The sequence below is a fragment of the Rutidosis leptorrhynchoides genome, chromosome 6 (assembly GCF_046630445.1).
Source record: "Rutidosis leptorrhynchoides isolate AG116_Rl617_1_P2 chromosome 6, CSIRO_AGI_Rlap_v1, whole genome shotgun sequence".
In the NCBI taxonomy this organism is placed as follows: Eukaryota; Viridiplantae; Streptophyta; class Magnoliopsida; order Asterales; family Asteraceae; genus Rutidosis; species Rutidosis leptorrhynchoides.
The window spans coordinates 367,666,141-367,692,450 of NC_092338.1; the positions used below are offsets into that span (position 1 = coordinate 367,666,141).

At 32.2% G+C, this 26,310-nt stretch overlaps 1 non-coding gene across 1 annotated transcript; it reads left to right on the forward strand.

Moving 5' to 3' along the window:
• The first annotated feature begins 16,401 nt into the window (after nt 1-16,401).
• Nucleotides 16,402-16,508, forward strand: LOC139856677 (small nucleolar RNA R71). The gene has a single exon (XR_011762143.1). It is a non-coding gene; the product is annotated as a small nucleolar RNA R71 (small nucleolar RNA).
• The last annotated feature ends 9,802 nt before the right edge of the window (nt 16,509-26,310 follow it).

Consider the following 26,310-nt stretch of genomic DNA (forward strand, 5'->3'; position numbering starts at 1 on the left):
TAAAATTTTCAAATCTAAAACCCACAAAACCCACAAAAATATTTTGCAAACACCGGTGAAGGGTTATTCTGGAAAACTTATCTAGGGTAAAAGCAAGATTGAATTTTTAAAAGGATCAAATGTGTAGTGACCCGTCCTAATCCACTTGGACGAAGTCTTCATCGGATGGTCCCATTGCGAGGTTCTGACCTCTATATGCCAAGAACGACTCCATGTAATATCTTTAGAATGAGCAAATGCATAGCGGAAGATTTCTTTCGTACCTGAGAATAAACATGCTTTAAAGTATCAACCAAAAGGTTGGTGAGTTCATAGGTTTATCATAAAACAATAAAATTCATCATTTTGATAGACCACAAGATTTAAATCCTGCATGGTACAAATGGGCCCGAATCCTATACCCACCTGTAATGTACATGCGATATCCTTTAAATACAGTACACCTTTCTTGTGTACGAAACCATTTTTCATAAATCTTAGTAACCGTACACATATCTTATGCACAAAAATAACATACACATAACCTGTGTATAAAATCATTCTCTCGATACATAACATTCACTTTTCATTTCTTTCATAGCTTGGCTTGGTAACCGACCTTAACATATAATGCGCATAATAATATCCCCAAAACAGAACATCTCGTCTGTATAATAATCATATAAACTTCGAAGTACTAAACACCACTCCCACTAGCCCTTCCGTCTAGTGAACATTCTGGGTGGGGGTGTTAAACCCGGTAGCTACCTTTAGGATTCGAGTCAATTAGGCGTGCACTAATTCTCAAAATTAGTGATGTTCCCTAATTCTTATGTTACCAACAATAATAATCAGGGAAAAAATATTCATATCAATTGTGGCAATTATCACGTCCACATAATTCAATGGTGGCAATTATCACGTCCACATAATTCATTCGAGGAATGTTTTGCTTGGATCTATCTCGTCAAACATTTATAAAAGCATTTCATGTATTCGCAGCTCAAAATGTATTTCAAAAGCATTTAATAAAACAGTTGTAAAGTAGCGCATGTATTCTCAGTCCCAAAAATATAAAGAGTAAAAGGGAATCAAATGAACTCACCATACGATATTTTGTAGTAAAAATATACATACGACGGAACTGAACAATGCAAGGTTGAACTCGGATTCACGAACCTATATCAATTATATATATTAACACATATAATTAACATTTAATAATAATCAAACTAGTTTATATATTACTTATTTAATTTAGTAATATATTTGTAATTTCAAATGTTATATATATTTATTTTGTATATTAATATTTATACATATAGATATACTAATACATATATATCTATACAATTGGTATTATATTGTTAAACCAAATATTTGTTATATGTAAATATTTATGTAAATAATGTTATTATATTTAATACATAATTTATATGTAATATTAATATAGTTATAGTATACGTAATAAGTATATTTTTATCTAAAAATATTTATTTGTTATGATATAATAATAATATTAATGATATTAATAATTTTAATAATTAATAAAAAAATGATGATTTTAATGATAATTTTAATAAAAATGATACTGTTAATGAAAATGTTACTTTTAATAATAATAATGATATTACTAATAATAATGATAAAAATGATAATAATAATATTAATCTTAATCTTAATATAACCATCTCTTTATACATATATATATGTGTTCTTATTATATCATCATTTTCATAGCTACGTCTTCATAAACATATTCATATTCATGTTTATATTATATAATTTTTCTAACAATAATAATAATAATAATAATAATAATAATAATAATACTACCTTAGAGAACAAACTTCCCTAAAAAAAATGACATTGCCCGGGCTCGAACCCGCGACCCCTCGCATAACAACACCTTACTAAACCATTGAGCTGCGTACTCATTTCAGTTTCAATTTGCGACTTATATTATATAACCCGAATTTTTCTTTTTCAAGCCCAAGAAAATTTTGTATTAAACTCGGCCCAACTGTATCAAGTTACACAGCCCAAGTAGAAACCAAATCATAGTAGTCCATTAAAGGGATCCAGTGGCCGATAACAGGTTTTTAAAACCTTAGGTTATAAACGTGGGTATCGATTTCAACACAGAAACAGATGACACTGTCATCATCATCGTATCATACATCATAATACTATAATCATGTCATCATCATCATCATTCTTATACATCATCAATCATCTATCGTATATTCATCATCATCGACCCATCATCATACTGTTATCATCCTCCATATCATCGTCTTTACCACGATCATCAACATCATTCTCTGTGATCATTCAGCATCATTCACGTATTATCAAGGTCATCATCGTCAAGCTCGCCATGTATCATCATCTTCTCTTTTGTTATCGTTGTTCATCATTAACATTAACGTCATTCTCAATTATTATCTTCATTTTAGTTTTATTATCATCACCAGGTTTCAATTTCGATTCATCATCATTCTTAATTCTTCTAATATTACCGAAAAAGAAATGGGTTACAAGTATCATCAGGATTTAACAAGGGTAGCAGATGGTTCACGTACATAAGTAAGACCGGATAATCGATTAGAATAGTAGCAATATGAAGTTGGGCCAGAAAAGGGTTCTTGGACTTGAATAGTTTCTTATTGGGCCAGGTAATTAATATAAGTCCATTACTAATAATCATCTATATAACAAACGGGCAGTTGATCTTTCCTGGCTCGTGATAAAAATAAAATAGCAATAAAATGAGTGGGGTTGTGTCGACAAGGAGTAATGAGTGGGTTCGGTCAGAAAAAGAAAAGATAAGTGGAGCAGTTTTCATTATATATCATTATCAATATCCATCCCTTCACCTAACCCTCATCATCTGATTACTTTATTAGTCACTTTTTCGTGATTGTTTGAAAAAGCAAACATAACATAATCCATAACAACAGCCGTAACACTAATGGTGGCTGCAACAGGAAACAATAGCGTACGTATAGTAGCAGCAGCCTTGTTATGGTGAATGTTTACAGCTGGACAGAAGTAGAAAACAGATGCAACGTAGCAGTGTAGCAGCAGGTTTTGATTCGTGAATTGGTTGGAAAACAGGAAAGAAAGAGGTAGTAGAAACAATGGTGTTCGACTTTTTGTTGTAAACCAAACAAGACAACGGCCATGATTGAAAGCATAATCGAAAACATGAAAGTGCAGTTGTGTTTGTATTTTGGATATAGTCGATGGTTGTGGTGACCATATTGGTGGTGATGTTCATCAATGGTGGTGAAGTTGGTAGACGACCGAAGCAAGTGAGATGAAGCTGTGAAGGTGGTTTGGTTGTTCGTTTTGATTTTGGTTCGAAAAAAAATACTAATAATAATGTTGGGTTTGATTTGCATCCTGATTACCCATAGGGTTGTGATGTTATGCGAGGTGTATATGAAATAGCTTATATTTTACTAGGAAAAACTATTAAATACGATACAATTTTACACAAGATATTTATTTATTTATAGAATGGATATACCTAAACCTTGCTACAACACTTATAGGCAGTGTACCTAATCGTACAGTAGTGTAGTTTTTAGTAAGTCCGGTTCGTTCCACAGAGAAAATTAAACAAGCTTAACGCTATATTAGTTTTAATTTATAAAAATACAAATATATATATATAAGTAATATTATTATTATAAAAAGGGGGTTTTTACCGTTTAATGACCGGTTTGTCGATTTTAAAACTTTAGTCGCAGTTAAAACCTAATGTAAAATATTAAATAAATAAAAGACTTAATTTAAAGCGTAAAGTAAATAACGATAATAAAATTGCGATAAATAAAAGTGCGATAATTAAAAAGTACGATAATTAAAAGTGCAATTAAATACAATGACAATAAATAAAAGAGCGATAATTAGAAGTGCAATTAAATATGAAAATAAAGGAATTATGCTTATTTAAACTTCCGTAATCATGATGTTTGACGTGTTAATTTTAGTTTATTCCCATGGGTTAATTGTCCTTTGTCCTGGATTATTTAATATGTCCGTCTGGTTTTTGTCCATAACAGTCCATCAGTCATAAATATAAAGTGCGAGTGTCCTCGTCAAATTATCCTTATACCCGAAGTCAAATATTCCAACTAATTGGGGACTTAAACTGTAACAAGGTTTTGATACTTTGTTTAATAATTACACCAGGTTATCGACTGCGTGTAACCCAAGGTTTTAATACTTTGTTATCAATTATGCCAAGTGTCCTTGTACATAATTTCACCCCTGTTTTAATAATTCCATAGACTATTAATCCATTCCCGTGTCCGGTTAAATGAACGATTATTCGTACATATAAATTTCCGCCCATCGTGTCCGATCGAGTGTATATGGTTATTTATAGGTACATCCAATTGTAAACCTTTATATTAAAATTAATAAACTATCATTTAGTTAAACAAATATAAAGCCCATTAATAGCCCATAGTCTAATTTCCACAAGTGTCGTTCTTTTGTCCAAACCCCAATTATAGTACAAAGCCCAATTACCCAAATTTAAATATTTAGCCCAACATCATGATTACTTCGTTTTAAATAAGCATAATAATAACTTAGCTACGAGACATTAATGTAAAAAGGTTGAACATAACTTACAATGATTAAAAATAGCGTAGCGTTACACGGACAGAATTTTGACTTACCCTTACAACATTCGCTAACAAATCCTTATTATTAGAAATTAAAATTAAAATTATAATATATATATATATATATATATATATATATATATATATATATATATATATATATATATATATATATATATATATATATATATATATCGTATGATAGAGAGAAAGAAAAAGATGTGTTAAGTTCGACTGAAAACTGCGAAATTTATAGATATGGCCAGCATATTGGGGCCATGCGATCGCATGGACTTTCTTCTTCCTGGCCATGCGATCGCATGGCCAGCTGGGAGAACTCACATGTTGTTGTTTTCTTCTGCCGACGGTTTTATTAAATATATATAATATATAAATAATTTTAAGAATTATTTATATATTATATTATATTTATGTGCATAGTTGACTTGTAATTTTTAGTCCGTTGCATCGAGCGTTGAGAGTTGACTTTAGTCCCGGTTCCGGCTTTTCGAACGTCCTTGCGTATAATTTAATATCTTGTACTTTGCGTTTTGCTTCTTGTACTCTTGTAATTTTGAGACGTTTCTTATCACTAATTGGAACCACTTTGATTGTATTTTGTACTTTTGAGCTTTTTGGTCTTTTGCGTCTTCAATTCGTCGAATCTGTCTTTTGTCTTCACCTTTTATTATTTAAACGAATATCACTTGTAAATAGAACAATTGCAACTAAAAGCTTGTCTTTCTTGAGGGATAATGCTATGAAATATATGTTCATTTTTAGCATTATCAAATATTCCCACACTTGAGCGTTGCTTGTCCTCAAGCAATATAGTCTTGAAATATACTAGAATCACTTCTTTATTCTTCACACTTTGTACATCAGTGATTTCTATACGGCGGTATAAACAATGGAAGTAACGATGTGGTTTACAGTCCCACATGACTATAAAAGTTTAGATCCATTAAGGAAATTGGATCTTTATGAAAACATTTGATCTTTTGAAAATTAAATCTAGCTTTTACCCTAGATAAGTTTTCCGGAATAACCCTTCATCTGTGTTTGCAAATTATTTTTGTGGGTTTTGTGGGTTTCAGATTTTAAAATTTTAGCTTAAAACTTATGGTTTTGTGTCACCCACTTGCTAACCTTGTATTTGAAAAGCACACGTCCAGTATACTTGCTCCGTATATTACCTTTCGGTAAACTACCGTCCGGTTGTAAAGGAAAGCGTTGAACAAGCAACTGTTAAGGCAATGTCCCCTGACATGCTTTTAATTATGGTCTATAATGTGTCGGATGCAATTACTATCCTTGGTAGGAGCAATAGTAAAGCTCACCCTTATAATTTTTCTTCGGTCTGGCACAAGGTCCTGTCTTTGACCATGCTATGCAACCACCGTTCATACGGTTGACACCCGATTTGGTTCAGGTGACCTAATGAATTCCAGGTGAATTCCTAGGATTTTACGTTCAATGGTAATAAACGCATTGAAAATGGGTTTTCAGAAAACAAATCGGTTTGCAATTTTGATCAAAATATTTTCTCGTTCAAGCTCGAGTTTAGATATCATCGAATTCCATGAGTTTGTAATTCTCAATCTTTAAGGTCAATATCTAGGATTGAGTAATATCAGTCTTAAAAGCTGATTTTTGATCTTTAAGGAGATTATCCTTTCTAGGGATCTGATTCATTAGTCTTATCCAGCTAATTTGCACGGCGTCCTCCCCATTTTACAAGACAGATCCTCTCATGGTTAGGATAAGTCTGACCACTTGGCGACCCTGTTTGTTGCTGAGGTCCGTGGATTTCCTGCTGATTTTAGAGATGACTTTTCTAGATTTTTCGTCAACCTACAGCTGGTCTGGACGACAACTTCATGACCTAAATCAAGAAGCGCGTTTCTTTTTCGGAAGACTTTACTTCCTTTTAATGATGGAATTGATTCATCGTGTAGATCCATCTTTCTTGCAGTAAATCGGGTAAAACTTTTTAGTTTAGTCCAAAGCAAAAGTATCTTCAATTATTTGTTACAGAAATATGTGATATATGTTTAAAATATCTTGGTAAATTTTTCCCACACTTGGCTTTTATTTTCTTTTATTTGCCTTTTTATTGTCCTCTATTCCATTTTAAATGAATTCTAACATTTTGGTTTGTTTCTCAATTTATGTCCTTTCCGAGGTAACAATAATTTCGGTGTTAACACCTAGTTTTATTGTTCATAAATATGTATAAACATGATTTTGAGTTCATTTAATTGAAAATTTTTACTAGAATTGGGTAGTCAGTATATAAGACTAGGGATGTTCTTTATTATCAGAGAGCACTAGATTCTAATACAACTACTGTGTTACTAGTATTTTTAATGGTAACCAAGTGTATAAGTTAAAAATTTTAAAAATCCGAAAGAATTTAACCCCTTCCCACACTTAAGATCTTGTAATACCCTCATTTGTAAGAAATCAGTAACAATTTAAATTATTGAGGGTGATTAGCCTCCAAACGGCGTTCGCGTCAAAATTCCTATCTACCCTTTCACCACGATAAATCAAATTCATACAATCGGGTAGTAGCAATTCACTAGGAGTGTAAATCTGTAATGCCCTGGCCATGTCCATCATGGACATTCTGTACATCCTACCGCCAAGGATAAATCTAAGAAAACTTCTATCATCTAACCTATCTACATCTACATTTAATGCTATAGTACTCATCAGCTCAACACACCATTCCTTATATACAGGTCTACGAATGGTGAAAAGACGTTCCCAATCTGTAAAAGAAGAACTGCCATACCTTTGAATCAAATGCTGTCTAACACGGTCAGCTAGATGGACCGTTTCCAAAGGATTCCAATCAATTACCCTCGGCACCTCTACCTCTTTTGTTACCAATTTAAATTTATTACTTTGATATGCCGGGTAATCTCTCCATCGTCTATCGAATCTCAGATTAGGATGCAACGTGTGTTCAGGAATCGTTGGGTATTCTACAGGTGGATTCATCGGAAATACTATGAATTCATTAAAAAACTGTAGCGGATCATAATAAGGTACATGTTGATCAGGCTGATGTTGTTGTTCCTGTTGTTGTTCTGGTTCAGGTTCATATTGCATTTCTGGTTCTGGTTCTGGAGCTGGAGCGGGTTGTCTAGATGATGATGATGATGAACCTCCAGTATCGGCTTTCTGCAAAACACATTAAATACAAAGTTTGTGCATCCACATATGTATTAGTGTTAGCAAAATAACAACTTAAAACAATCACAATAACATGTTAAATCAAAATTAAACCTATACACATTTTCACATTTTTTTACAATTCTATACTTTTTCAAATAAGCACATATGAAAATGTATACAAAGTTCATAAGTATTTAACTCAAATAACATGTCAAAATAGTCATTACTAATAATTAAACAAGTCTCAAATGACAAATATATCAAATTAATCAAGTTCCTAAATTTTGCACCTAAAAAGTCCACTTTAATCTTCAAAAATCATGTTTAGGATCAATGTTTGGATCATTTAACTACCTAAACATGTTGCACTACTTAATTTAGCAATAATTCATGACAAAAATTGGCCATAACCTGTTTATATCAAAAAGCCCCAAATTGCTCAAGAACACAAACCCTAGATTTCTAAAAATTTTGAAGTTTTTGGCTTCAAATCATGTTAAATAGCATCAATCTAGGTTATACATGCATAAAATACTAACAATTTATCACTAATTACACTAAAAATTAACAAAATTGCATTAGGTAAAATATTGGTAATTATCACAAAAACTAGAAAATTTATGAGTTTAGGGGTGTAATTTTTACCTTCTTTGAAAAACTTCTGAACAATTTCATGATTAGAACGAAAAATTTGACTGATTTTGGTGTTAAAATGGTGAATTTTGGGGTGGATATGTGTGTATGTTCGTATATGTGTGTGTGTTTATGGTGAAGAGCAGACTCGCTGCCCTTTTCTATCTGGCCTGTTTTCCAGCTCCATGCGATCACATTGATTTGGAGTTAAAAACCCATGCGATCGCATGGGGGTCCGGGTACAGTGTTTTTGATTTTTTTTTTATATAAAAACCTTATAACTAATAAAACATATAATTAAATAAAAATTAAAATTTTGTTTCTTTTTAGGACGAGGGCGTTTCGGATCGTTGTCCTAGTCCGTCCCTCGACAAAATTTTAAAATTTGTCAATTTTTAAGCGCGGTTTTAAAAGTAAAGATTTTTGGGTTTTTAAATGTTTTTGGCATACTTTAATTCAATAAGATTAAAAATAATGATAATAAAAGTTCTCGTCCCTCCCTCGGGTAAAACAATTTCGGTTCAACGACCTAGTCTTCAACTCACGACTAATTTTAAAAATCAAATTTTTAACTTAACAAAATAAAGTAAATTTTTGTTTTTAAATTCACACCAAACTTAAATTTAAGATGCATAAAATTAAAAATTCATATTAATAAAATTTAAAAATTCACACTAAACTTATATTATATTTTTATTTTTATACATACAAACTTATATTAAAAATATTAAATTTTCAAATATTTACAATTTTAAAGAAGTTTACAATATTAATTTAATATTTATATATTAATTTTAAAAACAAAGTAAAAATAAAATTAAAAATCTTTTTGGTCTTTTATCCCACTTTAATCAATCAAATATTATCAAAAATATACGCCCCTCTTTTCGGTAAAGTAATTTCGGTTACATAACCTAGTTTAACTCATGACGAATTTTTGAAATATTTTGGGTTGATTGATTAAAGATATTTATACCTTAAGAATAAACGGTAAATTTCGCAGTGATGTAATAAATTTTTGTACGATATCAATAATTTCGGTTGCAAGACCTAATTTTATTGAATACCAATTTTAATACTTTATAGCGAACAATTTAGCGTTTATTATCAAAAGGTTAAAAATAAAAATAAAAATGAAAACTGTACATACTTATCTGTGAGATAGATTTCTTAGTGATATGCTCTAGCTCACTCATAAGATAGTCGGACTAATTGGTTTTCCATAGCTACATAGGCGTAACCTCGAGCATTCAACGTTTTTTCTTCTAAACATATGAACGGTCCATCTCTGCATAAAGTAACAAATTCGGTATTGGAATATGTCTGATTCGTCGAACATTTTCCTTCGTGTGACCATTTTCCGCATTTGTGACATCTTTCAAGGTGTCGAGCTCTTCTTTTTGCTGCGGATTTTGATTTTCCTTTACCAAACTGTAACTTATTATTTTCGTTCCTGGATTCTTTTTTTACTCCATCCAATTTACCTCTGATTAATGATACTATTTCACTTGGAAGGGTGTCATTATTACGTTTAGTGATCAAAGCGTGTAGCATTAGACCATGGTTTAATTCACAGGAAGTCTTCATCTCGTAAAACCTAAAAAAAATAAAAATTCGGAATGGGGGGAGAAGACTAGTTCTTTAGGGTCTGCTAGGGAAAGACCATTCGGGTTCCATTCTCGGAAACTACACGAAAACAGAACATTTAACTCTAACAGAAATACATATTATCCTTTAAAGACTTGATTCTCCCCACACTTAGTTAGCTGTGGTGTCGAAATTGTGATTAACTTCGTTGTCAACTTCCATTGGACTATCTATGTAATGTTTAACTTTGTGATCATTAACCTTAAATTCAATCCCATTTGAATTTATTAATTCTACTGTTCCGTATGGGAAAACTCTTTTGACTATAAATGGTCCAGACCATCTTGATTTCAATTTTTCAGGAAATAGCTTGAATCGTGAATTGAAAAGAAGAACTCTGTCTCCTTCCTTAAATTCATTTGAACTTTTGATTCTTTTATCATGCCATTTCTTCGTTCTTTCCTTATAGATTAACGAATTTTCGTATGCTTCATGTCTTAATTCTTCTAATTCATTTAGTTGACTTAACCGTAGACGTCCAGCTTCATGTAAATCAAGATTACGTGTCTTCAAAGCCCAAAATGCTTTATGTTCAATTTCTACTGGAAGATGACATGTTTTTCCGTAAACGAGTCTAAAAGGTGTGGTTCCAATTGGAGTTTTGTAGGCTGTTCTAAAAGCCCAGAGTGCATCCTCCAATTTAATGGACCATTCCTTCGGATTTGATCCTACGGTTTTCTCTAGAATACGTTTTAATGCTCGGTTGGTATTTTCAACTTGACCACTTGTTTGTGGATGATAAGCGGTTGAGATTTTATGAGTTACTCCATATCTTTTGAGAACTTTCTCAAGTTGATTATTACAGAAATTAGTACCCCGGTCACTTATTAAAGCTTTCGATGTTCCGAACCTTGCAAAAAGACGTTTTAAAAAGTTGACTACAACTCGTGCATCGTTAGTTGGGAGATCTTGTGCTTCTGCCCATTTAGATACATAATCAATGGCAACGAGAATGTAGAGATTATTATGAGATTTTGGAAATGGACCCATAAAGTCAATACCCCAAATGTCAAATACTTCACATACTTGAATGACATTTTATGGCATTTCATCACATTGACTTATTTTTCCGGTCCTTTGACAAGGATCACAGGATTTGCAAAGAAGGTGTGCGTCTTTGTAAATTGTAGGCGAATAGAATCCAGGATCGTAAACTTTTCTTGCTGTAAGTTGAGGCCCATAATGCCCTCCTGTTGGTCCTGTGTGATAATGGTTTAAGATTTTACTAGCTTCATCTCCGAATACACATCGGCGTATTATTCCATCGGGACAACTTTTAAACAAATGTGGATCTTCCCAGAAATAGTGTTTTATATCACTAAAGAATTTCTTTCGTTTTTGGTACGATAATCCTTTTTCAAGGAATCCACATACTAAGTAGTTTGCATAGTCTGCTGATGTGGTAGCGTGGGGGTACGTGATAGTACTATATTTTACTACGAAATACGTTACAATTTACACAAGTTTTAATTATTTATTTACAAATGGAATATACCTAAACCTTGCTACAACACTATAGGCAGTGTACCTAATCGTACAGTAGTGTAGTTTTTAGTAAGTCCGGTTCGTTCCACAGGGAGCGGGCTTATTGCACACTATATTTTTAAACAATTATATTTGTACAAAATATATTATATTAATAATATATAAAAGGGGGTTTACCGTTTAATGACCGGTTTGTCGATTTTATATTTTAAGCGAAGCGTAAAGTAAATGACGATATTTAAATAACAATATAAAATAAATAACAATAATTAAAATGACAATAAATAAAAGTACGAGGAAAATGAAATAAAATATATTATGCTTATTTAAACTTCCGTAACCATGATATTTGACGTGTTTATTTTAGTTTTATGCCCATGGGTTAATTGTCCTTTATCCTGGATTATTTAATATGTCCGTCTGGTTTTTGTCCATAACAGTCCATCGGTCATAAATTTAAAGTGCGAGTGTCCTCGTCAAATTATCCTTATACCTGAAGTCAAATATTCCAACTAATTGGGGACTTAAACTGTAACAAGGTTTTAATACTTTGTTTAATAATTACACCAGGATATCGACTGCGTGTAACCCAAGGTTTTAATACTTTGTTATCAATTATGCCAAGTGTCCTTTTACATAATTTCACCCCTGTTTTAATAATTCTAGTGGCTATTAATCCATTCTCGTGTCCGGTTAAATGAACGATTATTCGTACATATAAATATCCCGCCCATCGTGTCCGATCGAGTGTATATGGTTATTTATAGGTACGTTCAATTGTAAATCTTTATATTAAAATTAACAAACTATCATTTAGTTAAACAAATATAAAGCCCATTAATAGCCCATAGTCTAATTTCCACAAGTGTCGTTCTTTTGTCCAAACCCCAATTATGGTACAAAGTCCAATTACCCAATTTTAATATTTTTAGCCCAACATCATGATTACTTCGACTTAAATAAGCATAATAATAACTTAAGTACGAGACATTAATTTAAAAAGGAGAACATAGCTTACATTGATTATTTATCGCGTAGTGTTACACGGACAGAGCTCCAACTTTAAAACCCGTAAAATAACCTTTACATTAACTCAAACTAATCTAATATAAAACTAACCTATACTATATATTTATATATGTTATATATATTTATTTATTATTTATTACAGAGTATTATTATTATTATTTATTATATTTTTACTCGCAGAATTCGCGACCTTTTATAGGCATTTTGGAATTTGGCAGCTCCGCGAGTCGTGGAGTTTTTGGCCTTCAAATCCGCGAGTCGTGGAGTTTGAAAATCCAGCTCACAAACTTTTGGCTCCTAGCTTGTCGACATAATAAATATATAAATATAAAATATAAATAATTAATATAATTATTTATATATTATATTATATTCTTGTGCATAGTTGACTTGTAATTTTTGGTCCGTTGCGTCGGGCGTTGATAGTTGACTCATGTCCCGGTTCCGGATTTTCGAACGTCCTTGCGTACAATTTAATATCTTGTACTTTGCGTTTTGTAACTTGTACTCTTGTCATTTTTAGACGTTTTTCATCAATAAATTGAACCTTTTGAATTGTATCTTGTACATTTGAGCTTTTTGGACGTTTGTGTCTTCAAATCTTCGTTTTCGCCTTTTGTCTTCGCACTTATTTATTTAAACAATTACAATGAAAATATAATACAATTACATATGAAAACCTATTATTTAGGAGGGATATTGCTATGAAATATATGTTCCTTTTTAGCCTTATCATCTACAAACCATGAAATTTCATTATAATCTATCTTCAATAGATATTCATCAGGAAAGTTATCTTGTATGGCTGATTCATTTAGAACTTCTAATTCGGGATTTTCAAGACGAGAAAGATGATCAGCGACGAGATTTTCTGCTCCCTTTTTATCTCGGATTTCAATATCAAACTCTTGTAAGAGTAAGATCCAACGGATTAATCGTGGTTTGGCATCTTGTTTCGAAAATAGGTATCTAAGTGCAGAATGGTCGGTATAGACCACCGTTTTAGCTAGAACGAGATATGAACGAAATTTGTCAATAGCAAAGACAATAGCAAGGAGTTCTTTTTCAGTAGTTGTGTAATTCGTTTGTGCTCCTTGTAACATCTTACTAGCATAATAGATAGGTTGAAATCTTTTTTCAATCCTTTGTCCTAAAACAGCTCCCATTGCAAAATCACTTGCATCGCACATGAGTTCAAATGGTAGATTCCAATTTGGAGTTATCATGATCGGTGCATTAATGAGTTTTTCTTTAAGAATATTAAAAGATTTGATGCATTCATCAGAAAAGATGAATGGAGCATCCTTTTCTAGGAGTTTATTCATAGGAGTGGCAATTTTAGAAAAATCTTTTATGAAACGTTGGTAAAAACCGGCATGCCCTAGAAAACTCCTAACTCCTCTAACATTGGTGGGATGTGGAAGTTTAGCAATTACATCTACTTTAGCTTTATCCACTTCAATTCCTTCCTTTAAAATTTTATGTCCAAGAACAATGCCTTCTTTAACCATGAAATGGCATTTCTCCCAATTAAGTACTAGATTTGATTGTTCGCATCTAATAAGCATTCGTTCAAGATTAACTAGACATGTTTTAAAAGTATCACCGAAGACTGAAAAGTCATCCATGAAAACTTCCATGCATTCTTCTATCATGTCGTGAAAAATCGCCATCATGCACCTTTGAAAGGTTGCAGGGGCGTTGCAAAGTCCAAATGACATGCGTTTATAAGCAAAAGTACCATAAGGGCACGTGAATGTGGTTTTCTCTTGGTCCTCGGGTGCTATTGGAATTTGAAAATATCCGGAAAAACCATCAAGAAAACAATAGTAACTATTTTCAGCTAATCTTTCCAACATTTGATCAATGAAAGGTAAGGGAAAGTGATCTTTTCTGGTGGCGTCATTTAATTTTCTATAATCAATACACACACGCTATCCTGTTACAGTCCTAGTAGGAATAAGCTCATTTTTCTCATTTGTGATGACAGTCATGCCACCCTTCTTAGGCACGCATTGAACTGGGCTTACCCATGGACTATCAGAAATTGAATAAATTAAACCTGCATCAAGCAGTTTAATAATTTCTTTCTTAACAACATCTTGCATATTAGGATTTAGTCTTCGTTGGCTTTGCACATACGTTTTATGACCTTCTTCCATAAGGATTTTATGTGTGCAATACGAAGGACTTATTCCTTTAATATCATGAATCTTCCATGCAATGGCTGGTTTATGAGCTTTTAACACAGAAATGAGTTGAGATTTTTCATTTTCAGTAAGAGAAGACGATATTATTACAGGTAATTCAGATTCACCATGTAAATAAGCATATTCCAAATGGTTTGGAAGTGGCTTTAACTCTAATGTCGGAGGTTCTTCTATCGATGATTTGTATCGATATCTGTCTTCTTCTTTTAGCATTTGAATTTCTTCTGTTGTTGGTTCATATCCATTAACCATAAGTGTGGCTAACATTTCAGTTTCATCAATTTGTTCAGTTCCTTCTCCTAAAGAACATTCACCTGTTCCTTGTAATTCTGGAAATTCTTCTAACAATTCTGCATGTGAATCTATAATTTGAATATAATAACAATTCTGCAGAACAATTAGCATTCATAGTAACAGTCGAGAGTTCTTCCATTTTCTTTCTATTAGTGATTAGATCTTTCAAGAATTTAGCATATCTAGGCATTCCTGAAATCACATCAGTGAAAGGAAGATTGACATTTATCTGTTTAAACATATCCAAGAATTTGGATTGCTCGGCTTCAAGTCTCTCTTTTCTCATTTTACTCGGGTAAGGAAGTGGTGGTTGGTATGGTTTAACATAAGTTTTAGCCTTAACTGTGTTATCTTCATTAACCTTTTCAACTACCGGTTCTTTTTCCTTATCTTGATTAGGTTGTGGTTCTTGTGGAGTAGGAATAGCTTCATCAGAAATTACAGGTATTTCAGGTGGTTTAAGTTTAATACCACTTCTTGTGGTAATAGCTTTAGCTGCTTCATTCCGGGGGTTAGCATTTGTATCACTAGGTAGACTTCCCGGTTTTCTTTCACCTATTAACCTTGCTAGGTTACTTACTTCTTGTTCCAAATTTTGAATAGAAGCTTGTTGATTTCTAAATGCTTGAGCATTTTGTTCATTGGTTTGTTTCTGAGATGTGAAAAACTGTGTTTGAGATTCAACTAGCTTCGTCATCATATCTTCTAAATTTGGCTTTTTATCATCGATTTGTGGTGGTTTGTTTTGAAAATTAGGTCTTTGCTGATTGTAAGTATTATTGGATACTTGTTGATTACTAGGACCTTGTTGATTGTTGTATGGAACATTTCGGTTATAATTCTGGTTTTGATTGTAAATTGGTCTTGGTAGTTGATAATTATTCTGATAATTATTTCCAGGCCTTTGGTTTATGTATGAAACATTCTCTCTTTGTTCCATTGTTAGTTCAATACTGAGATAATCTTTTGTCAAATGTGGTCCTCCACACTGCTCACAACTAATTCGTATTGAGTGAATATCTTTAGTCATCTTTTCCATTCGTCTCTCGACAGCATCTATCTTTGCGGAAATGGAATCTAAGTCATGGCTAGAATCGGCTCTAGCTGCTTTAGATGATCTAACGATATCTTTTTCTTGGTGCCACTCATGTGAGTGGGAAGCAGTGTTATCAATAATTTTGTAAGCATCAATTTCTGTTTTCTTCATAATAGAATCACCAACTGCTATGTCGATGTCTTTTCTTGTAGTGATGTCGCATCCTTGGTAGAATATTTGTACTATTTGACAAGTGTCTAAACCATGTTGCGGACATCCTCTCAATAACTTTCCAAATCTTGTCCATGCCTCATATAGAGTTTCATTTGGCTTCTGTGTGAAAGTAACAATTTCTCCTTGAAGTCTTACGGCTTTAGATGCCGGAAAGAATTGTTTAAGAAATTTTTCAACTAAAACGTCCCATGTATCAATCACCCCTTCAGGTAATGATTCTAACCAATCTTTGGCTTCTCCCTTTAAAGTCCAGGGAAATAACATGAGATATATCTGTTCATCCTCCACTTCTCTTATTTTAAATAGAGTGCTGATCCTATTAAAGGTACGAAGATGTTCATTTGGATCTTCCTTCGGTGCACCACTAAATTGGCATTGATTAGTCACCATGTGTAGAATTTTTCCTTTGATTTCATAATCTGGCGCATTAATGTCTGGTTGAGTAATAGCGTGACCTTGACCAGTGCGTTTAGCTCTCATTCGGTCTTCCATACTTAAAGGTTCCAGATTTTTCATGATTGAATTTGTTGAATCTGAATCACTAGAGGATTCTGATTTAATGGTTCGTTCCTCGACAATCTCCATTTGAATGATTAGTGGTTCCGAAGGAAAGATTAATGGTTCAGGATCTATGAATTGCCCCTGAATATTCTCCGGATTCTCAATTGTGAGGTCGGGTTCAAAAAATGGATTATCGGAAATTTGAATTGGAGTACTTGGTCGACTAGATAATGATTCTAAAGAAAAATCAACAGCGATAATATTTGCTAGATGTCTTGATCGAGTTACAGGTGGTGAACGCACAAAAGGTGGTGAACGTTTTGCTCGGTGCATCCACTGAATATCCTACTAGTTATAAAAATAAGAAAAATTATATAAGTTATCAAATTAATAGACTTTTCTGATTTTGCCCACGTTTCGAATAGCCAAAGATGCAGCAGAGGGCAGGATTCGTTTGGTCTCAATATAATTGAGTACTGTTTGGCTCCAATAACCCGGTCCACGTACAAATCCAACTATTACTACGAACCAGAAAATTTTGATGTCTATCAATTTAACCGCTTAAAATAATTTTTCGTAATTTAAAGAAATTTTAGAGAAGAAGTAGAAAATAAAATCTAAGTCCTAAAACTAGAATGGCGAGAAATAAGAAAGAATAAGAGAGCGTCGAAAAACGTCGAAAAATAAAAGATTGAAAAATAATAGGCGTCAAAAAATAAAAATAAGAAAGTAGCGCGTCGAAACTTAAAAAGAAACTAAAAATTAAAAGTTGAGTCTAAAAATATTAAAGCTTAAAAGAAATAGTATATTCCAAATGGCAATAACTTAAAAAGGTACTAAAATATAAAAACAGCGTCGCAAAATTCTAAAGCACCTAGATCTTTGTCTAAAGAAAAAGCACTTAAGGGATTTTACGGCAAAGCCTAAAAATTTAGAAATAAAAATACTATGGCAAAAACTAGAACTTAAAACTAAATACGAGCGAAAAATACAAAAATTACGCTAAAACAATTAAAAGGGTACAAAATATAAAAATATACTTAAAGTTGCAAAAAGTACAATTTTTATAAAAATATTATTTTATATTATTTATTTTATAAAACTATTAATTTTATAATTTAAAACTAATTAAAACAAAAAAAAATAACAAATTAAATACTAAAACTAGAATAAAAACTAAATTAATACACTAACCCTAATTAGGGTATGGATTAAATAATAATAATAATAATAATAATTACTCCGTAATGATTGTAGTTTAGGGTTTCCTGTGGCGTGTCAGGTACTCTCATGCGATCGCATGAGAATTTGCCTTCGGGCTCATGCGATCGCATGAGCTAGGGTTACGGGCCAGGCCTTGGGCTGCTACAGTACGGGCCACGAATGTTTTATCATTTTTTTTTGTTTTGCTGTTTTATAATTTATAAAATATTTATATTAAGTAAATAAAACTTATTTTTTTTATAGCGTTGCGCTTCCGGCGTTTAAGCAGAATTGTTCCCCGGCAGCGGCGTCAAAAATACTTGATATTATGCGAGGTGTAAATGAAATAGCTTATATTTTACTAGGAAAAACTATTAAATACGATACAATTTTACATAAGATATTTATTTATTTATAGAATGGATATACCTAAACCTTGCTACAACACTTATAGGCAGTGTACCTAATCGTACAGTAGTGTAGTTTTTAGTAAGTCCGGTTCGTTCCACAGGGAAAATTAAACAAGCTTAACGCTATATTAGTTTTAATTTATAAAAATACAAATATATATATAAGTAATATTATTATTATAAAAAGGGGTTTTTACCGTTTAATGACCGGTTTGTCGATTTTAAAACTTTAGTCGCAGTTAAAACCTAATGTAAAATATTAAATAAATAAAAGACTTAATTTAAAGCATAAAGTAAATAACGATAATAAAATTGCGATAAATAAAAGTGCGATAATTAAAAAGTACGATAATTAAAAGTGCAATTAAATACAATGACAATAAATAAAAGAGCGATAATTAGAAGTGCAATTAAATATGAAAATAAAGGAATTATGCTTATTTAAACTTCCGTAATCATGATGTTTGACGTGTTGATTTTAGTTTATTCCCATGGGTTAATTGTCCTTTGTCCTGGATTATTTAATATGTCCGTCTGGTTTTTGTCCATAACAGTCCATCAGTCATAAATATAAAGTGCGAGTGTCCTCGTCAAATTATCCTTATACCCGAAGTCAAATATTCTAACTAATTGGGGACTTAAACTGTAACAAGGTTTTAATACTTTGTTTAATAATTACACCAGGTTATCGAATGCGTGTAACCTAAGGTTTTAATACTTTGTTATCAATTATGCCAAGTGTCCTTGTACATAATTTCACCCCTGTTTTAATAATTCCATAGACTATTAATCCATTTCCGTGTCCGGTTAAATGAATGATTATTCGTACATATAAATATCCCGCCCATCGTGTCCGATCGAGTGTATATGGTTATTTATAGGTACATCCAATTGTAAACCTTTATATTAAAATTAACAAACTATCATTTAGTTAAACAAATATAAAGCCCATTAATAGCCCATAGTCTAATTTCCACAAGTGTCGTTCTTTTGTCCAAACCCCAATTATGGTACAAAGCCCAATTACTCAAATTTAAATATTTAGCCCAACATCATGATTACTTCGTTATATATATATATATATATATATATATATATATATATATATATATATATATATATATATATATATATATATATATATATATATATATATATATCGTATGATAGAGAGAAAGAAAAAGATGTGTTAAGTTTGACTGAAAACTGCGAAATTTATAGATGTGGCCAGCATATTGGGGCCATGCGATCGCATGGACTTTCTTCTTCCTGGCCATGCGATCGCATGGCCAGCTGGGAGAACTCACATGTTGTTGTTTTCTTCTGCCGACGGTTTTATTAAATATATATGATATATAAATAATTTTAAGAATTATTTATATATTATATTATATTTATGTGCATAGTTGACTTGTAATTTTTAGTCCGTTGCGTCGAGCGTTGAGAGTTGACTTTAGTCCCGGTTCCGGATTTTCGAACGTCCTTGCGTATAATTTAATATCTTGTACTTTGCGTTTTGCTTCTTGTACTCTTGTAATTTTGAGACGTTTCTTATCACTAATTGGAACCACTTTGATTGTATTTTGTACTTTTGAGCTTTTTGGTCTTTTGCGTCTTCAATTCGTCGAATCTGTCTTTTGTCTTCACCTTTTATTATTTAAACGAATATCACTTGTAAATAGAACAATTGCAACTAAAAGCTTGTCTTTCTTGAGGGATAATGCTATGAAATATATGTTAATATTTAGCATTATCAGGTTGTATACATATACATAGATAATAGGTAGTGGTGACAAGTGGGGTGATGGGTTGTTTGTTGTCTGCACTCAATTCTCATATATAGTGAGATATATATTCACATGCATATATTAATATCTTTATACATACATATGTTTAGATGTTAGTGGATAATTGAATATCTTTTTGATGATACGATCGATTTTTATAATGAACGGGTGTCGACACTTAATCTTAGATCAACAGGAAATCTTGAAAAAGAATGAAAAGGTTGATTGTGATTGTATATATTTAATATTAATAATAAATAAATATAATTATAATTAATAATCATAATAATAAAATAATGATATCATGGTAATCAATAATAATTGAAAGGAATCGGAATTGTAAGTGGGAGACAAGCTAAAAAGAAACAATTGACTCTTATAACTCCCGTGAAGATAAAGTGAATACAGTAATTCAATCAATTGATGATTTGTGGGTATCGACATTAACTATCTATATATCTATAATATTCTGTTAAATCTTTGATCTATTATCAATACCAATAATATAATTTCACTTGCAACAAAAACGTGTGATTAAAGTTAAATTAGCAGCCTTAAAGTCATTACTCTACCGATAGTTTACCCGAACTTTTATATCGTGCTCCGTTGTAATTCATTAGCGGATAAAAGTACAACGAAATATATATATTTATTTATTTTAGTCATTAAGTGTGTAAAATGTGATTAAAAGGTTCGTCCATAATTTGTTTTGCTACACTCACGAGCTCGCATTTTACTTGTTTAATATCAATCGAAAAGACTAATGGTTATTACAGTCATTCAATATTTATTTTCTATATGCATCATTTATATGTATATAGATTTATAACAACTTTTATTATATCTTATATTATTATTTTTACAAATAAATTCTAATAACCAAATAATATAATACTTCAAATTATATTTCGAATTAATATACATATTTATATTTTTAAATATATATGTATCTATTTATAAACAGTTGTTCGTGAATCACCGAGAACAGTCGAAGGTCACTGAATCCATGTAAACAATTCCAAAAATTTTGAGACTCAACTTTATAGACTTTGCTTATCGTGTCGAAATCATATAAGAATAAAGTTTACATTTGATCGGAAATTTCCGGGTCGTCACAAAATGTTTTCATAAAGATCCAATTTCCTAAAGGATCTAAATTTTTATAGTCATGTGGGACTGTAAACCACATCGTTACTACCATTGTTCATACCGCCTTAAAAAAATTACTGATGTACAAAGTGTGAAGAATAAAGAAGTGATTCTAGTAAAGTTATATTCAAGTTCTATATTGCTTGAGGACAAGCAACGCTCAAGTGTGGGAATATTTGATAATTCTAAAAACGAACATATATTTCATAGCATTATTCTTCAAGAAAGACAAGCTTTTAGTTGCAATTGTTCTATTTACAAGTGATATTCGTTTAAATAATAAAAGGTGAAGACAAAAGACAGATTCGACGATTTAAAGACGCAAACGACCAAAAAGCTAAAAAGTACAAAGTACAATCCAAGTGATTCAAATTATTGATAAGAAACGTCTAAAAATGACAAGAGTACGAGCCGCGAAATGCAAAGTACAAGATATTAAATCGTACGAAAGGACGTTCGAAAATCCGGAACCGGGACATGAACCAACTATCAACGCGCGACGCAACGGACCTAAAATTACGAGTCAACTATGCACAAGAATATAATATATAATTATATTATATATATATATTAAATTACAGCAGCCCACGTTTATTGTGCTTTGTGAGCAGGAAATGACGGCCATGCGATCGCATGGCCTGGAAGAGTTAATTCCATGCGATCGCATGGTTCACTGTAGCTGGCCATATCTATAAATTGAAGCGTTTTTCGGACGAATTACTTACACAATATAATTCAATCTACTCTCTATCTCTCAAATATATATATATATATATATATATATATATATATATATATATATATATATATATATATATATATATATATATATATATATATATATATATAATTTTAATTTTAATTTAAGATTAATAATAATAAGGTTATGGTAACGAATGTTGTAAGTTTGTAAGTCAAAATTCTGTCCGTGTAACACTACGCGATTAATACTCATTGTAAGTTATGTTCAATCTTTTTAAATTAATGTCTCGTAGCTAAGTTGTTATTATTATGCTTATTTAAGCCGAAATAATCGTGATGTTGGGCTAACTATTAAGATTGGGTAATTAGGTTTTGGACCATAATTGGGGTTTGGACAAAAGACTGACACTTGTAGAAATTGGACTATGGACTATTAATGGGCTTTATATTTGTCTAACTGAATGATAGTTCGTTAATTTAATATAGAGATTTACAATTTGACGTATCTATAAATAACCACATACACTCGATCGGACACGATGAGCGGGATATTTATAAGTACTAATAATCGTTCATTTAACCGGACATGGGAATGGATTAATAGTCAATGGACTCATTAAAAAAGGGGTGGATTACATACAAGGACACTTGATGTAATTGTTAATAAAGTATTAAAACCTTGGATTGCACACAGTCGATAACCTGGTGTGATCATTAACAATGTATTAAACCTTATTACAGTTTAAGTCCACAATTAGTTGGAATATTTGACTTCGGATATAAGGATAATTTGACGAGGACACTCGCACTTTATATTTATGACTAATGGACTGTTATGGACAAAAATCGTATGGACATATTGAATAATCCAGGACAAAGGACAATTAACCCATGGTAATAAATTAAAATCAACACGTCAAACATCATGATTACGGAAGTTTAAATAAGTATAATTCCTTTATTTTATATCTTATCGCATTTTTAATTATCCTACTTTTAATTATCGCAATTTTATTTACCATCATTTTATTTATCGCACTTTTAATTATCGTACTTTTATTTATCGTCATTTAATTTACGCTTTAAATTAAGTTGTATTTATATTTAATATTTTACATTAGGTTTTAATTGTGACTAAAGTTTTAAAATCGACAAACCGGTCATTAAACGGTAAAACCCCCATTTTATAATAATAATAATAATAATATTACTTAAATATATATATATATATATATATATATATATATATATATATATATATATATATATATATATATATATATATATATATATATATATATATAGCGTTAAACTTGGCTAGCTCCCTGCGGAATGAACCGGACTTACTAAAAACTACACTACTCTGTGATTAGGTACACTGCCTATAGTGTTGTAGCAAGGTTTAGGTATATCCACTCTATTAATAAATAAATAACTTGTGTAAAATTGTATCGTATTTAATAGTATTTCGTAGTAAAAATATAACTATTTCATATACACCTCGCATAACATCAGACCTCGATGTGTTATTTGAACCTTCAACCTCGCCCAATCCCATGGGTACTCTAAAACCAATTTCGCCCGAATCCAACACTATTGGTACATCTACTTCTATAGCTGTAGGCGAATCACCATCCGTTGAAAAAGACTCATATGAGTTTCTTCTTCTGGATGAACTTGACAACTGCATGTGTCTAGGGGGAGCAATGCATGTGCCTATGGGGAGCAATGAACAAAGGCGGGAAATGACGGTTATCAAAATTTGATACGTCAAATTTTTTTTAGGGGGAGAATGAGGGAATGTTGGTTCCCATATAGATCATGATGGTTCCCATAATAGATCTGTATGGTACCCGCACTTCAAAGAAGGTTTTCACCAAAACCTTATATGGTGTATGCACACATGTCAGTGTATACCCCGCGTCTCAAATGCCTTACATTTCCATTCTTTCTCTTAAAAATGTTTCGGTGGAAACGTCAAAAAAAATTTAGGGGGAGAAGGGGGAATGTTGGTTCCCATATAGATCATGATGGTTCCCATAATAGATCTATATGGGAACCGCACTCTAAAGAAGGTTTTCACCAAAACCTTATATAGTGTATGCACACATGTCAGTGTATGACCCGTTTCAGTGGCTTCCAATCCTTCTCATCAAAACCTATATTCTCTTATTAGCAAATTGTCAAAATATGTTTTAATTCTAAATAAATCATATTTTGAGGGGGAGAAAAAGACCAAGAAAATAAAGGTTTTATCAAAATATGACACGACATATATTGAGGGGGGGGATAAAAGGATTAAAACCAACATGAGTTCCATCTAAAATGGCTTCTACATACTTCTGTTTAGAACCCACATCTCAAAGTGGTGTCAAACACACTTCAAAGTGGTGTTAAACATCAAAAAGGCTTTTACACACATAAAACTGTAAAACCCGGTCTTTCACATCAAACTCGCCCAAAACGTGCAACTATCAAGTGGAGCTTAAAGATTCAAATGTTAGTAATGACGGAGGATGTGTCCTAGTGACTGCCTCAGGAGGATGTGTCTAGATGACCGCTTCAAACAAAATAGTCATCAAATGACGGAGGATGTGTCCCAGTGACTGCCTCAAGAGGATGTGTCTAGATGACTGCCTCAAATATGGAATGACCCAACAACTTGATGCAAATTAAGTGTTTGGAGTCTCGAACTGCTAAAGGGGTTTTGAAAAACCATGAATAGGAACCCTGCGTATCGGCCGAAAATCCTCTATCAACACCTTATTTTAGAAGGTGGGACCTCAAACAGGGTTCAGAGGTCAGACTTATCTTGATGAGGGAGATCTGTCTAGTTCAACGAAGAGGCAATATGATAATGCTTAGGCTTACCTTGGTAGATTTATCAGACCTCCGGAAGGATGATCACCTTAACAATCAGTCACCAATTAAGCCTGACCACACATACTCCTTAGAGAGTACAACAACTGAAAGAGATTTGTCACCTCATGACATATCAATGACTTCAGGACGCGATGTAACATCTTCTTACATTACATTGATTTCTACCGACACCAATGCGGTGTTAGGTACAGTTGGAAGGCTTGGTATAACCAAGAGCGACATAGTTGCACAAAAGTCCCATGATACTTTAATCATGGAGGTGGATAGCTTGCTAACATCGACTGGAACTTCGATGACCAGTCATCCTCAACATCCACCGAGGTTAAACTTGGACCTACCAATACCGGTGAGGTCCCAAAATCCGAAAACAATTTTGGTTTTAGAAAACTTGTCTAGTGTAACAACTAGCATGCCTGATTTAAACTTGTCTAGTGTAACAACTAGCCTGATTTTTACAAAACCAAAAACGGTTTCTGAAGATCCTGTTTTTCATAAGGATCAAATTTTACCTTAACCTCTTTGTCTCCTCTTAGCGGGTACATGTTCCCTCTCTGGCGATAAACATCTATTCTTTCTCTGCTATTTTGCGATGAACACGAGATCATAGGAGGTGTTATATCTTGAAGAACCCATGCCACTACAAAAAGACAAAAAGACGAAGACATGATCGCACCTTCCAAAGAAGAAAGATCAATGAACCCTATCAAGAGGGAAGATTGTTGAAAATCTCACGGATTACACAACCATAACACTCCTAGGTGAAGAGTGCAAGTACACGCACTCAGGAGGCATTTCAACAAAGGTCGTAATCCAAAACCCCACGACAAGGGGGAGATTGTTGACAATATTTATTGTAATATTTAATGTCGTGTGGTTTATGTCTTATATTAATCTAGTGGCGTGTGCGTTTTAATCTTATTATTGTAATAGTCTAGTTAGGATATTTACCATGGTAACTTAGTATTTACCATGTGTTTGTAACTTGAGAGCTTGCTACTATACAAAGCAAGCTCCTCACCATTGTAATGTTGCTACTCATTAATATCACTTTACTTTCTCTCACTAGCATCTCTCTACAAGAAACACTATCAAACCCCACTAACACTATCAAGAACAGATCGAACACTGTAATTGTGGACTAACAAGGATTTATGGAAGTTGACGAATGGAAATGAAGTTATATGTTTGAACATTGTGATTTAATAAACGCAAAATGGGTAATTCATGTCAAAAAGTGGATCAATCAAGTGAATATATTTTTCTATTATATGTTAATCTATCTTTAGTTTAATATTAGTT